Raw genomic sequence first — 5,895 nt, 5'->3', positions numbered from 1 at the left:
GCGCAGGCTTTCTCTAGTTGTAGCGAGCGGGGGCTACTCTTCTTTGTGGTGCTCGGACTTCTCACTGCGGTGGCTTCTCTTGTTGTGGAGCACGGGCTCTAGGCGCCCGGGCTTCAGTAGTTGCAGCACGTGGGCTCAGTAGTTGTGGCACATGGGCTTAGTTGCTCTGCAGCATGTGGGATCTTCCTGGACCAGGGCTTGAACCTGTGTCCCCTGCATTGGCAGGCAGATTCTTAACCACTGCACCACCAGGGAAGCTCCTCATGTACAACTTTTAAACTACAATAATGATGTACCTTAATTACTTCCATGCACACAGATCTAACATTACAGTTTTTTTTAAATAAACACAATTAAGATTTCTAGGAGCATTTTATAATAAAGTAATTCCTAATTTTTCTTTGTAGATAGATCAAGCACCTCCAAATTACAAATTCCTATATGCGGTGAGCGCTTTAGTTAAAATGAATACTTAAGTAAATTAAGTACATGAACAGCCTTAGGATAAGCTGACATTATATATTCCGCTAAGTAGGCAACAAACCATAGTGCCAAATGGAAAAAGTGTATTTGCAAATAAATTTCAAAAACTAAGTTAACTTTTTATAATTAAATACAGAAAATATATTGATTTGCTAAAATAAATAAGATGTGATGTAGTAACACTTCACTATAAAGAATGCATACCAGAACATTTATAAATGGTGAGTGAATCTTATTAAGAATAGTTTACTACAATAAAAGTTGGCCTAATAGAAGTGCATATTGTGAAGCACTATGGGTGGTATATGTTTTGCCACATACTTTTGTTACCTTGAGGTAGATAATACGTGTACCAAATTTGGCAGTCATTTCCAGTTGCTGCTGGTATCATGTGTTTTTAAGAAATGTGTACAGTATGAAAAACTTGAAAATACTCATGAATGAAAAATGTTTTAGGAAAAAAATATTTTCATGCAATTATGTACAGTCTCACTGTGTAAATTCAAGGCAAGATTTTTGTTTCCTGTAAAACAGATCATTGTTCTATGAGAGAATGTTTTTTACTTGTCTTAGTGCATTTCTTTTGTCTCCTCCTGCATTGCATTATTTTGCTCTATTCTTTATTTTTGTGTGCAAACGACATGCCAGTTAAAATGAAAACCATCTCACATGTAGGAAAAAAGTCTGGATTCTAAAAACCAAGAAAAAATCCTTTCTAAATGACACCATCTGATTCAAGTTAAAAAATGACTTAAACATTAGTAATAAAGAAGACAAAACACATTTCATGAAGAATACAAAAAGAAATGTCTGCTGAGTGTTTTAGTTCAGATGTTTCAGAATGCTGCTGCATGTTTTATGAGGAATCTGAGGGGAAGATTTCATAGCAGAAGGTGTTAATGTGGCCTGTGTTGACTTAAGTGGTGACCCAACTGGACTGTGAAACTGTGGGATGCCTATGGATTCAAGCTCCTTGTTAAAGAGGAACTCCCCACTGCTGTTCAGAAATCCTTCCTCATTTCCTCTCTCCCCAAGCTTCCCATCCTCTACCAGCTCAGTTTCTAGCATTTCAGTATCCCCTTTCCTGCTAAAGAACTTGTCCAGGTAACTGGTGTAAGTGTTTTCCTTTTCAATTTGCTCATCCTTCTTTACCTCACAACAAAACTGATTTATGAGGAAACAGTCCTCCCCACCACCCACGAACTGGCTATCCCAAGAAGACTGGTACAAGCCTTCTAATTGAGCCAAATTGGCCATTCCTTTTTCCTGTTTTTCTCGGCTTACTGACTTTGATATCAAACTTTTCAATTCTAGTTGGGACACTGAGCTAGTCAAGTCATTTAATTTGTCAACAACATCAGTAGGCTCATGTTGTGAACTAAGTTGAATAGTTCCTGCAATAAAGGAATCAAAGTCAAATCCCTGATTCTTTTCCCTTTCTTTTTCAGCCAGTTGCTGCGATGCTTCCTCTAGAGCTATCTGGGCTTTAACCAATCCATTCCTTTCACATTTTGACTTGCCTTTCTTATCAGATTTTTCTTTGCTTTGTTCTTTCCAATTGGAAAGATCTATAATAAGCTTGGGTTCATAGTAATGATTAACTTCCCTCTCTCTCCAGACTAAGTTATCTAAATGTGATGATGACCTCGTTTTGTAGTCACAAATATGGCTACGCTCCAGATCACAATATTTGTTTTCATGATGATCTGGGTATTGCCAACAAGGCTCAGTAGAGTAACTGGTGTCAAAAGCAGGATCCTCCAAATGCTTCTCACAATCTCCATCCAAATATTTTCAAGGATCGACTTGTACTTCTTCTTCATCAGTGACATGGCACAGAGCTCTTGGGTCAAGCTGAACTTCATCAATATCAAAGTTGTTATGTATAGGCCAATCATGCTCTGGAAATTGACAATCATGGTACCTTTCCCAGTTATAAATGTGACTATGAGTTTCATCCGTAAGCAAAATATCATCAACTTCATCTTCAATACGAAAAGGATGACTTGAAATTGGCTCATCCATTGGAAAAGAATAAATGCTCATGTAAGGATGGGAAAGCGCTTCTTCTGCTGTCAACCGATCCATGGAACTAAATGTCAAAATTTGTCCCAGGAAATCCAGTGCTTCTCGACTAATTCCCAGAAGCAGCTGAGTTAAAGGTTTGTGTGGCTCAGTCATGTCATTTCTAATGTAAACTGGAATTATGCTGAGAAGCTCCTGTCAATCTTCCTCATGTACAACAGGAATAGACTCTAAAATCAGCTGCATCTGTTCAAGTTCATGGGCACCTGCAAAGAGGGTTTTACCAGTCAGTATTTCAGCAAAGATGCAGCCTGCCGCCCACATGTCAATGGCTTTAGTATAATTATTAGGAGAAAGTAAAAGACGTGGAGATCTGTACCATTTAGTAACCAATCCTTCAGAAAGATGACCCTTATGGGAACAATGGGGATCTATGATCCGTGCAAGACCAAAGCCGCCTATCTTCAGCACCAAGTCTTCAGTATTGATGAAAAGATTAGCTGGTTTGAGATCTCTGTGCAGTACGTTTGCTGAGTGAATATATTTGAGCCCACGTAGCAGCTGATGCTACAGCTGATGAAAAGCCTGGCATGCTCTTCCAGTAACGGGCCCTGCTCCAGCACATTAGCCAAGTCTGTCTCCATGTACTCCTGAACAGTGTAAACACTGTTCAGCTTGGTAAGACCCCACAACATCTGTTAACTGGCTTCCACTAGGACCAAGAATTTCAAACACCTTCACAATGTTATCATGGTCAAGTCTTCTAATAATTTTGATTTCACGTAGAGCATGTTTGACACTCTGGGGATCAGTAAGGACAATTTTCTTGACGTCACAGTCATTTTGTCACAGTCATTGTCTACAGCAGAAAAAACCAAGCCATTGCCTCCACAACCCAATGGTTTTAAGTCCATATACCTAGAGCCCAGATCAAAACCATGAATGTTCATGAGACTTTCAAATTTCTCTGCCATTTTGAAACCCTTATTATTGCCTTTTCCTTCTGAATTGTTGAACTTGTGTAAATAAGGAAGAAAAGTGGCCTCAAAAGGAAAGGTCTTTCAAAAATGTAGAAAAAAATTAATTTTGCTTCCACAGCAAGATGGTTTCATTGCATATGCCAACCAGGCCCGTTGAGTTCCCCTTAGATTTAAAGCTCCAATAGCTCTACTCATACTGAGAATGAAAAAGATTGCAGTACTCATAGTTCAAGAAAGGGGCAGCAACTTTGCAGATATTTAAAGAAAACACTCAAGAAACTCAAACGGAACGAAATGACCTACCATGCACTCAGATTTACTGTGCTGAAGGATTTAACATTTAACAAAAATGTGAATAAATATGCACACAACAGGCTTCTATGAACATTCTCCTCACAGGGCAGATACATTCAGTGATGGACTGGCCCTGAGCAGCCAGCATCACTCTAAGGTGCTGGTAAGCACTGTTTCCCTTTTGCTTCTTTTCTTCCTTTGTTGCTGTATATTTCAACAGGAAGCCCTGGTGTCTGTTGGTTAACAGATGTCTTTTGTTAGTGATCAGGTGGCTCCAGCTCACCACAATCACAATCAGAGCTAACGTCCATCTTACTCTGATACAATGGGACTTGCCGACTCATCTAGGGAGTGCGGGGGCCCACGGACAGCCCCCAGTGTCGGCTCGGGTCTCCAGCTGTGCTGCCAGCAGCGGCATCTCCGTGGCTCTCTCTTTGCTGTAGTCACTGCCATGTAACCAAGAAAAATTCTTTAGGCATCTTGGGCATCTAGACAAAAAGATTTTATTATGAGGTTATAATCAGACCCTTCATCAGCAGTGCTTTCTGCCAGAAACAAATGGTGTAATATATTCAAGATACTCAAAGAAAGAAAGTATGAGTCAAAGATTTTATATCCAGCAAAACTGACTTTCTGTAAAGAACTATTATCAACCTGAAAGCACTCAGGGAGTACTTTCTCCATGAGCCCTTTCTGAAGAGTCTACTAGGGAGTGAGCTTCAGGAATGGTTAAGCATTCAATATATATCTATTGGTAGAACTAAAGCTAAATGATGGTAAAAAGAGAGACAATAAAGCATGTAATGCCTATATGCTCTAACAGTGTAGCTGTAGTACAGTCCCTCAGAGTGGTAGAGAATGGGAACGGTGTATCAAAATTTTTTGTATCCATTTTCAATATTCTAATTGACAGTGGTAGTTTTACTACCACATACAAGACTGTTGTATGTGTAAAGTGGGCTAAAGCAAATCAGTAATTATAGAATCTTTCAATTTTATCATCTCCTGTGTCCTTGAAAATCAAATATTCTAAGTGTGGAGGGAAAGGACATACAGATGTAATATAGAAGAGGTTAATTAAAAGCCCTGTAATGCTGTATTTGCATTGGAAAAATCAGTATGAGTTCAAGAGGTGCCTTTTTTAAAAAAAGAAATGCATACTATGTATGTATATACACACATACATATAAATATATATACATACATAAAATATACATATGTATGTATACATATATACATATTTTTATATGTGTATACATATATATGTATATTTGTATACATATACATATGTGGTTATATTTTATATATGTATATGTTTATATATAAATATTTATAGATATAAAATACCTAGTTCTATCCACTAGAAAGGCGTAGAAGCAATGACTATTCTAGTAGTACCTACCACTCAGATTCTAGTTTTGAAATGCCATTTTCTATTTAAAAAAATAAAAGGACATCCTGGAGAAACTGCTGATTCTAGGTCAGCAGCAGGAAATATACAAGATAAGCCTGGAATATCTTGTCATATCAGACAACAAGGAAGCTATCAAAGGCCCTAGGGTCACATCCAAAGGACTCAGAAACCAACCTGAAGATGGGACAATTTCAGCTGCAACAAAGACAATAACTGCAATCGACTGAAACTCATCAAGTATGTTTCAGTCCCTGAGTTCATAATAATATTTGGCAAAAACACTAATTGCTTACCTTCTGAGGATGGCATTGCTTTTCCCCGTGCAAACTCTACCACTGGGTAAACAGTCATAGATTAAGAAAAGCATCTTCTTATGAATTTATTACCACTAATACAGGAAAAAAATGATGCAATATTGTCATTTTGCAACCTGCAATGTATTAATATATCTTAGCCATTGTACACAACAGCAGCTAACATCAAGAAAAGAGCAAAACTCCAGCCATCTATGTGCTTCTCGATAAAAGAACACAGAGCTGCCTGAAATCATGCCAACAGGATGGAACCTAGGTCTGATCCAGCTGCTAATTTGCAGGAAATGAAGAGGTCAAAGGGCCATCCTGAGCTGTAGTATGAGGATGCAATTGACAAAATCCAGACTTTGAGAAACTGTCCAGGTCAATCAGCCTCAGTTCTTCA

At 38.4% G+C, this 5,895-nt stretch overlaps 1 pseudogene; it reads right to left on the bottom strand.

The window, feature by feature from the left end:
• Positions 1-969: 969 nt before the first annotated feature.
• On the bottom strand, positions 970-5,614 carry LOC137207872 (mitogen-activated protein kinase 6 pseudogene; annotated as a pseudogene).
• Between the last annotated feature and the right edge of the window lie 281 nt (positions 5,615-5,895).

The sequence above is a fragment of the Pseudorca crassidens genome, chromosome 15 (genome assembly GCF_039906515.1).
Source record: "Pseudorca crassidens isolate mPseCra1 chromosome 15, mPseCra1.hap1, whole genome shotgun sequence".
In the NCBI taxonomy this organism is placed as follows: Eukaryota; Metazoa; Chordata; class Mammalia; order Artiodactyla; family Delphinidae; genus Pseudorca; species Pseudorca crassidens.
Note: the sequence above shows the minus strand (reverse complement) of the source record. Positions and strands in the feature narration are given on the sequence as shown.